The sequence below is a fragment of the Lactuca sativa genome, chromosome 2 (genome assembly GCF_002870075.4).
Source record: "Lactuca sativa cultivar Salinas chromosome 2, Lsat_Salinas_v11, whole genome shotgun sequence".
Lineage (NCBI taxonomy): Eukaryota > Viridiplantae > Streptophyta > Magnoliopsida > Asterales > Asteraceae > Lactuca > Lactuca sativa.
Genome location: NC_056624.2, coordinates 28,513,444 through 28,524,134, shown reverse-complemented (window position 1 = coordinate 28,524,134; position 10,691 = coordinate 28,513,444).

Here is a 10,691-nt window from a genome sequence, read left to right as displayed (position 1 = left end):
GATTCCACAACCTAAGCCTTTAGATTTGAAATGAAGCATAATATTCTCTCCCTTGATTATAGCAAAACAACCTTTCAACCCTTGCGACTTTGCAAAGTATAACTCTTGTTTTCTATAATTAATATTGCTAACTTGCAATACTTGCCATAATAATCATACAATCACAAATTTTATGCTCCCACTATCATGATGATTATTATCATATAAGCATAACTCTTATGCTCCCACTAGCTTTGACATGTATTCAGAACACTGCTTAACTTCCAGAAAAACAATACCTATTGAATTTCTTAAGTTCATATTTCTAATACCTAATGCTTTGATAATCCTTTATCTAAGCTTATACACATTTGCCTTAGTTAGCTCATATGTGTGTCTAAACAATTTAGACTAATTGCCAAATCTCACAATTCGAATCATGGAAAGGGATACCGTAACCATAATCGAATTTAAGAATGCAATTTTCACAATCACTATCTTCTTAAAATCTCTCTTAGTGAAAGCATTTCCTCACAGTCATTTTCATGAAGGAGGGAATCTTATGACACTTAGATTTTAATGGTGTATGTGTTCCTATCCATATGAATTTGTCAAAACCAAAGTTTGCGACAAATCCAAACTCATATGGACCGAACTCTTAATCTTGATTTCTTGCCTTATGGTAACACGAGTGCCCACCATATCTTCCAAGCAGTTAAGCAGCTCACCCTTTCCTATCAATGTACTTTTCATTGACCAAGGTCCTTTCCTTTTATGCGTTCAAATGAGAACTCATAGAACTCACATGCATAATTAACTCAATTGGAATGGCACAGAAACAAAATAACGTCAACACGATAGGTTATAAACCTCAAGTCGTGTGCTAGTGATGATCGATAAGGTTTATTCTTGATTTTTTCTTGAAACCTTTCAAGACAATTAAGACTCCCACTGACTCCTTGACATATAAGATTCTCTTGTCAATAAACATTTCTCGACAAACAAATATTCAAGAGTTAGTGTAGCTTTTATCAAGACAAAACACTTCACAAAATTTGGTCCTAGTTGGTCTTTGTCTTATCCAAGACATCACAACTTTGCACATTTGGTGAATGTTATAAACCTTCTTAAGACTTGTCACTCAATGTCACAATCTTAGCTCTAAGACTTGTTTTGGAATGAAGTATGATTGACTTCTTGATTTAACCATTTCTTCAATTCTTGATTCCTCTTATCAGACATACAATTGTACTAAGACTCACTTAGAGGATCAATTGAGATATGGTTCTTAATCATTAAGACCTATCATAAAACATAATAAAAGGTACTCTCCCTTCTTCTTAGAATAGAGAAACTTTTATCTTTCTGCCTACTTGATTCTTCTTATTCATTCTGCTATTGATTTAAACTCTTTCAATCAATTCAGAATTACACTTAATCTTATAAGTATAACCATATTTACTAAACCTTTAGTAAATCATGACGAATATCTTTGTTACTCTTGTGATGGACTTGATCAACACACAACATTGTGTACTCGATCTCCTAGTCCTTCACTTGACACTTTGTCAACGAATTAGTCGAATTTCCAAGTATGAAATTTCTCATTCATCATGCAACCAAGTTGCATGATTCCAAGTTTCTGTCCAATTGAAACTTGGGTGATGAGAAACTCTCCCTATTTGGTAAATTCTCGACATTTCCACATAATTAAAAATCAAATCGATTATTGCTAATAATAGAAACATTCAAAACATCAATTTTTCATGCACGCCATCGCAAGGATAAATAAATAATATAAAATAAAAATTTTATTTTATTGCGGAAAATTTGTCCTTACAATGCAATTCATTGAAAAAATATGCTAATACATATTTCTTAGCACTCTTATTCTAACTCTAAGTAGTAGCTCAAGAATCTAATCTTCAGGTAATGCGATCGAAATCCATTTCTTCACGATTAGATTTCGCTCACTTCTTCCCTTAAGTTTCCTCTCTTTTCTTCGATTCTACAAAACATCAAATGTAATCTTATCACATCATGTATTAAGAAATAAGAATAGAAACTTAAAAGATTTAGTTAATGGAATTTACCTAAAGAAGAGCCATACGGTTTGACTCTCCCATCTCTTAGATTTCTCAGGTAAATAGGACAGCTTCGTCTCCAATGCCCCTTCTATTGGCAATAAAAGAAAATGGATTCCCTTGGAATGGCACATGGAACTATCTCAGAATCTTACCTTTTCTGGATCTCTAATGTCCCCATTTTCAATATCCATTGAATTTTGGGAGTTTAATTTGCCAGACAAATTTGCTCGACCAGCTCGCCAAATCATTTCTGATTCAGCAGCTATAAGCAAACAAGTCAAATCAATGAGGGTCACGTCATGATCCATCATAAAGTACTCTCTAACGAACTCACTATATGATTCAGGAGGCGACTGAAGAACCCTGTCAACAGCCAACTTACCTGAAATCTCGACACCCAACATCCTTAACCTTTCAATGTGTGACTTCATCTCTAAGACGTGTACACACACAGGTTTCCCATGTTTATTTGCCAAAAGGTCTTGAGTGAGCTTGAACTTTTCAAGCCCTCGAACTTTTGGGTTAGGGAGAATAATTGGTGGAGGTGGAGGAAGTGAAGCATGATCTCTTGTTCCTCGATCAAATCATGGAATATCATCTTCATGTGGAAAGCTTGTTCCATGAGATTTGGGAATACCATAGTTGTCATACTTTTACATCTACAAAACGGGAGAAACCAAATTCAAGTTTGTTGATTGAGTCCTTAATAAATCACCCAAATGAGATATTAAGGCTAGGACCCAACACAATACGCTACAACCTAGAAAAGGCATGCCGTAATCTAGTTGCAGAATATTTGAAGGTAGGTAAATGTCGATTTACCAATTTCCACCATGAAAAACGAAAAAGAAATTTAAGTTTTAAATCCATGAAAACTCCTAGATCCTTTGAGATTCATTGAACTTTTCAATGGCACGTTTAAATCTCGATATGCCCCCTCTAGTTTGTGACTGGGATACCGATGATCACAAAGCGGGTGTGAATAACCATGCAAACGTACATGGTGCCCCCACATGTTATAGTCACCTATTCGATGTGTCGGTTAACCACACACGCTCCACCGAACTGTGACAAACATTGTGTCACCCTTTTCTACCTTTGCTTAGAAGCATTTAGTGTCCCGGTTAACCACACACGCTCCACTAACGTCTTCGTAAGGGCACAAAGTGTAATTTCATGGAATTGCATCAATTCACTTTTGCCTAAAGTAACTAAGATTGGGAATTTTGTAAAACTTTTTTAGTTACTTTATACTTCATTATAATTTTAATGGAAAGGGTTTGCTCTATCCTACCCGTTCGGCTAACGACCCTCCAGCAATCAAGGAAGCGGTGGGTGGGAGTGGACACCCATTAAACGGCCATTTTATAGGCCATACCCTTATACCCCCCTTATAGATCGGCTTCGTGAATGAGGCCTACTAACGTTAAGACTACCATTTTAGTTACACATATATAATATTAAACTTTTAATGTTATACATAGTATAAGGGTGTATTTTACACTTTTAAAATACTAGGCTGTTTAAATTATACTTTTAATTAACAAAAATCATTATGGATTTATTAACTTTCTTTTAATTATACACTTAATTAATTTAATAAAACCATAAGGGTGTAATTTGAACCTTTCAAAATTAGGGTTTTGGAATTTAGACTTTCAAAATTAACTTTTAATCAACAATTTAAATTCCAAAACTTGAGGGAAAGTTTTAAAACTCTTCAAAACAATTAGGTTTCAATCTCACTTAAAATTTTCGAATTTAAGACAGTTAAATTAAAGTTTTAAATATTAAAACTCTTGATTTAATAATTACCATAAATTAAACAATTAATTTAAATTATTAAATCACAAGGGATTATCTAGATCATGAGGATAATTACCATTTATACATTTAAGATATCCTAATCCCTTGAATCCCTCTCTAAATCTCAAAAATAAGGGATGGGATAATTCAAAATCTTTAATTACCATATTTAACAATTAAAAGATAATTACAAGATATGAGATTATCCAAATCCCTAAAATTTAAGATGTTATCTTAGGGAAGGAGGCTAATCTCGAAATCTATGGGTTTGCAAACCATAGATTTCGAAATCTTGGACTAATGGAAAGGATTCATAAAACCTTTTCATGATATTTTTGGAAATTAGGGTTAAGAAACCCTAATCTCGAAATATATAGCCTCCTATGGTTTATTGGCTATAAACCCTAATTTGTCAAGTTCATACATTTGAATAAAAGCTAATAGAAACCAAAAACCAATGGCTCTGATACCACTGATGGGTTTAATACAAACAATTCTATGTGTGCATGCAACACTAGAGTTGGATCTATGTTTTCACTATTAGTTATACAACTTTATGGACACAAAAAGAAACCTAATGATTCATACTATTTTCGAAATTCACCAAGAAGATTAGATTACATACCTTTTGTTGTTATATTGCAATAACAAATCAAATCCTCCTTGTAATGGCTTTAGAAAGCTTAGGGTCACAAGTGTCACTCCTCTAATGGCTCACAAACACCAAGAGCAAGAGGATGAAGAATGATAAGAGAGGAGGCACCCAAAAACATGTGGAAACCCTAAGGAAACTCTTATCCACGTTTTTAGGGATTAAGGGTACTATATATAGATGTAGGCTATTAGAGTTTTAAACTAGGAAACCCTAATCTGACTGCTTAAGCCCTAAGCAACCCATGGATTCCTTTGTCATATCCCTTGGACGATTTCTAATGGGCTTCCCCATAGAATTCGTCCAACTTATATCTTATTAAGTAATCCATAGCCCAAATGCAATTATCTTATAATTACAGTTCCAGTCCCTTAATATATTATTCTCATAATATATTAATAAATCATAATTAATCCTCTCTCTCCATAATTCATCCTGTCAAGTTGCTTTGGTGAAGGCAACCCAAAAGGACCATGCACCATCGGGTCAAGTACATACCAAAATAGTTATGGACTTAGACAATAATCCAACAGTCTCCCACTTGGATAAGTCGAATAACTATTCTGCGTATGACATTGAAATCCTGATCATCAATCCTAGCTTTCAAAAGCCGTTGTCAACTCTGATCTTATCAGATACGCGTCCTTTAGATGAGGGATCATATATTCCTCCATTCTAGATATCATATAGACTGAGACATGGATTTAAATCATTCTCTCTGTCTATGTGTTGTTTCCTGATTTCTGATTTATGACTACTGACAATAGACTACAATTGAACACATCAAATTAGTCTCGGCTTGGCCAAGCACTTAGGTGTCATCATTAAATCATCGAGGGGCCCACAGATATCGCTTTCATCCTACTTTGGATAAAAGGAATGGATAAACTTTGATTCAATGCTTGCTTGCACTCACTTACCGAATCACACACAACAATATGTTTTATGACACCAACTTACTAGTGTGTTTACATATTATCAATGTGTAACCGACTTGCAAGATACAACTCACACATCTCGGTTTCAAGAATATAAGATATTATCATCTCACCAATCACTCGTGATAAAATCCATGAAGTGATCCAAGTGAGCGTGGGTTTAATCCAATGCTTAAATCATATTCATAAGCACTCATGAACGTTGCAGCAAACATTTGCTTATGTCTAATACACTTTAGACAATCCACACACCAATTCACGATAGTCTTCATTCATACCTACTTCCAACATATGAACGACTGTGGTCGGTTCGAATAATTCGAATATTCTGAAATAATTAATTATTCAGGAAGTCAAAACATGCAAAGTGAAACACAAGAATGATACTAATCCTATATGGTCCCAAAGCCTTGAGTATAAATAAAACACCTTTTATTTATCACAATATCGATTACTCATTATTTGTTGTTTCAGGTAATCAACTTCTTACTTGAATTCTCACTACACATGTCCCATGCTCTTAGCATGCACACAATGTTTACCTATGGTCCTTTCTTTGTAAAATAGATCAAATGAACACATTTCCAATCATGCTCATTTCACAACTCCCAATCCCTATCACAAGTGTAAGAACATCAAATTCTTGTTACTTATGCTAGATTCTAACATTTTATGCAATGATTCTTTCGTAAAGTCATAGCTCAAAATCATCAAGACTTGGCCAATCTATATAAGAAACAATTCTATAGATAGGATGTCTCTCACTCAAAGTATTCCTTTGAACATCCTTTCTTGCATAAAAGTTTCTAATCTAGATACAGATTCTCAATATCTAACTCCCAATATGGAAACATATCCATATTTGCCATATGACAACTCATTCTTAATAGAATCTTATCTATTCATAATAATATCAATATGTTCTATCCAATACCATACTTCCAACTACTCACAAGCGACCAATCCTCAGCGAGCTTTGGATCGTGCTTTGATAGTTGTTTAATTATCTTAGTCAAAACCGATTCTTGTCCTTTGTCCCTCTAAATGCGCTAGACATTTGGAAAATTTTAGAATGGTCAAATATTATAGAACTTGAAATCGTTCCTATACCCGAAGCGTATGGGACACGATGCATAATGTCTTACATAAAGATACGATACTTTATCAATCTTCTGCCAGAATATTTAATGTGTCACGTTCTCACAATTCGAACTATGAAGACGAATGCCATAATCATAATCGAAATTTTGAGAACGCACTATGTATTCTTGACTAAATTTATTAAGATTCCACAACCTAAGCCTTTAGATTTGAAATGAAGCATAATATTCTCTCCCTTGATTATAGCAAAACAACCTTTCAACCCTTGCGACTTTGCAAAGTATAACTCTTGTTTTCTATAATTAATATTGCTAACTTGCAATACTTGCCATAATAATCATACAATCACAAATTTTATGCTCCCACTATCATGATGATTATTATCATATAAGCATAACTCTTATGCTCCCACTAGCTTTGACATGTATTCAGAACACTGCTTAACTTCCAGAAAAACAATACCTATTGAATTTCTTAAGTTCATATTTCTAATACCTAATGCTTTGATAATCCTTTATCTAAGCTTATACACATTTGCCTTAGTTAGCTCATATGTGTGTCTAAACAATTTAGACTAATTGCCAAATCTCACAATTCGAATCATGGAAAGGGATACCGTAACCATAATCGAATTTAAGAATGCAATTTTCACAATCACTATCTTCTTAAAATCTCTCTTAGTGAAAGCATTTCCTCACAGTCATTTTCATGAAGGAGGGAATCTTATGACACTTAGATTTTAATGGTGTATGTGTTCCTATCCATATGAATTTGTCAAAACCAAAGTTTGCGACAAATCCAAACTCATATGGACCGAACTCTTAATCTTGATTTCTTGCCTTATGGTAACACGAGTGCCCACCATATCTTCCAAGCAGTTAAGCAGCTCACCCTTTCCTATCAATGTACTTTTCATTGACCAAGGTCCTTTCCTTTTATGCGTTCAAATGAGAACTCATAGAACTCACATGCATAATTAACTCAATTGGAATGGCACAGAAACAAAATAACGTCAACACGATAGGTTATAAACCTCAAGTCGTGTGCTAGTGATGATCGATAAGGTTTATTCTTGATTTTTTCTTGAAACCTTTCAAGACAATTAAGACTCCCACTGACTCCTTGACATATAAGATTCTCTTGTCAATAAACATTTCTCGACAAACAAATATTCAAGAGTTAGTGTAGCTTTTATCAAGACAAAACACTTCACAAAATTTGGTCCTAGTTGGTCTTTGTCTTATCCAAGACATCACAACTTTCCACATTTGGTGAATGTGGGACAAGGAGCCTAGAACAAAATTCACTCCCTTTCCCATGTGGAATGGAGTAATTTTCATCCACCCTAATTCCATAAGGGTTCTGCATTATTCCTGATCAACCAACTATTGATTAATTGAATACTCAACCCTTTAATTATTTAATTGTTAATTAATTCCCAAAATATATTTATAATTAGTTTCCAATTATTTATTAACCATAATAACTAATAAACCAAATTCTCCTTTATTAATTCTACTCAATTTGGGTCTTGAGGGCAACCGAAAAGAATTCAGTTATATTAGAAATATTACCAATAGTTAATGACCTTGGACACTTTTCCAACAGTCTCCTAGTTGGACAAGTCAACAACTATACGATGACCAATAATTCTCCAATAATCAACTGAGAGTTAGCCATCCAATTGATTGATTTTGAGCATATCAACAATCCTATGTATTCATGCAACCCTAATTGCTTTGGATCTAAGTTTTTCTTTAGTTATACATGAAAATAGAAGTTCCAAAGAAATAACCCTAATACTAGCATACAATTTCAGAAATTCAATATGAAACTAGGGTTTGATGAATATATTTCTTCTTATCTCGTAATAACAAGTAATCCAATGACGATCTCGACTCTCGAAAGCTTGAGTGCCTCACACGTTGCACCTCTAATGGAGTGACAAACACCAAAAAACGGATGAGTGGGAGAGAGGGAAGAATTTAGGCTAGGGTTACACCTGGTGAAGCAGTCGCCAAAATTGAGAGGTCTAGGGGTCTTAAAATACTTGTGGCTACTAAGGTTTCCACGGAAAACCCTAATTCCTAAATTAGGCTCCAAGCAACCCATGGACCTCCCTTCTAGAAGGCATTAGACGATTTCTATAGGGTCTCCTATACATTTCGTCCAACCCTTTCAAAGGGAGTCCATCAGCCTCACACTGCAACTATCAGTGATTTGCAGTATCATTCCCTACACTTTTAATCAATTCCTTTAATCCCAAAAATTAACACCAAATTAATTTCTAATTAAACTAATTAAATAATATGATTTCTAATTAATATATTATTCTTATAATATATTAATAAATCATTAAATAACCTCTCTCTCCAAAGTTATCCTGTCAAGTTGCTACGGTGAAGGCAACCCAAAAAGGACCATGCTACTGTCAGATCAAGTACATACCAATTATAGTTACAGGCTTAGACACCTAATCCAACAGTCTCCCACTTGGATAAGTCTAATAACTATAACTACAGGTATGCCTTGAGAATCTAACTAGAAATCATAGCTTTCAGAATCTGTTATCGAAGTCTAACCTAGTCAACGACGCATCCATTAGATAAGGATCATATAATCATTTGTTCTACAAGATATCGTGTGGAAAAAGACATGGAACATAATCATTCTCATTGTCCAACAGTTTGTTTCCTGAATTCTAATTTTTCTGACATAGAACTTAACTGAAGACATCAATTTAGTCTTGACCGGGCCCGACACATAAGTCAACACAAAATCATCGAGGGGCCCAAGATATCACTTTTCTCGTTAGGGAAAAAGGAAGAAATAAACTTTGATTTATATTCTTGTACTATTTACTCATCAAGTCACACATAAAAATACATTTTATAACATCAGGTTACTAATGCATTTACATATTATCATTTCACAACCAACTCATAAAGAACAACTCATATGTGTTGGTTTATTGATTACATGATATTATCATCTCACAATCACTCGTGATAAATTCCTTGAAGTGATTCAAATGAGTGTGGGTTTAATCCAATACTCAAATCCTATTTTAGGAGTACTCATGAACTTTGTAACAAACCTTTTCTATGTCTAAGCACTTAGACACTCTACAAGAAATTTCATGACAACCTTACTTCATAACTTATTTCCAAAGTATGAACGACTGTGGATAATTTGAATAATCCAATTATTCTGGAAGTAAAACACGCAAAGTGAAACACAAGATAAACAATTGACAAAAGATAGTAAATTTTACTCAAAAATAAATCTTCCATTAATTAATCATCAAATGTCAATAACATTTATATTCTTACAAGTTTCTAACTACCTATCTAATCACTAAAACTAATATCATCCTTCAGTCCAATGCTCCTCGCATGCTTAAGGTTCTTAGTCCTTGTCACACCCCAAAACCAAGAATGGCGGAAACGTTCTAGGGCGGAGGACGTCATGTAAAGTATCACAACACAGTAAATGTAAATAAGCAAACAACATCATCCATTGCATTAAATATAAAATTTTAATATAAGCGTGTTCCGTACAGTTTTAGACACCAAAAATATAATGTAAATCAAAATAGTATGATTAGTCTTGAATGCGCTCCATCTTCTCAAAAGCTAGCATCGGTACCTGTCTACTGATGACCTGAGAATACAAGTTATTTTGAAAGAGTTTATCAGCATTAAGCTGGTGAATTCATAAGTATTTTAGTGTCGAGGTTTAATATCAAAACGTTTGAACCTGTCGCAAGTATGACTTGTAAATGTATGTAAGTGTTTGTAAAAGTTTGAATCTCTCAGAAAAACCTATATTTTCTGTTAAAGTAGCCCTCTACCAAGGCTTAACTGTTTTGTATGCTCGTTTGATGTAAAAGTGTGTAATTTCCCAAGTGTAACTATCATTTAACAAAATATAGTTTGTACATTAAAGTTTAAGTGAGGTTATCACCAGAATGCAATGGGTAAATTATTGTAGTACTGTAGTTTTGTTTTATAGGAACTACTGCTGTACTAACTACCTTAAATCGAGTTTATATTAAGGTATCATGTGATAAATTGCACCATACTATCGACTGGTAACATCGACAATGTATAGTCGAAAAACAAGGTA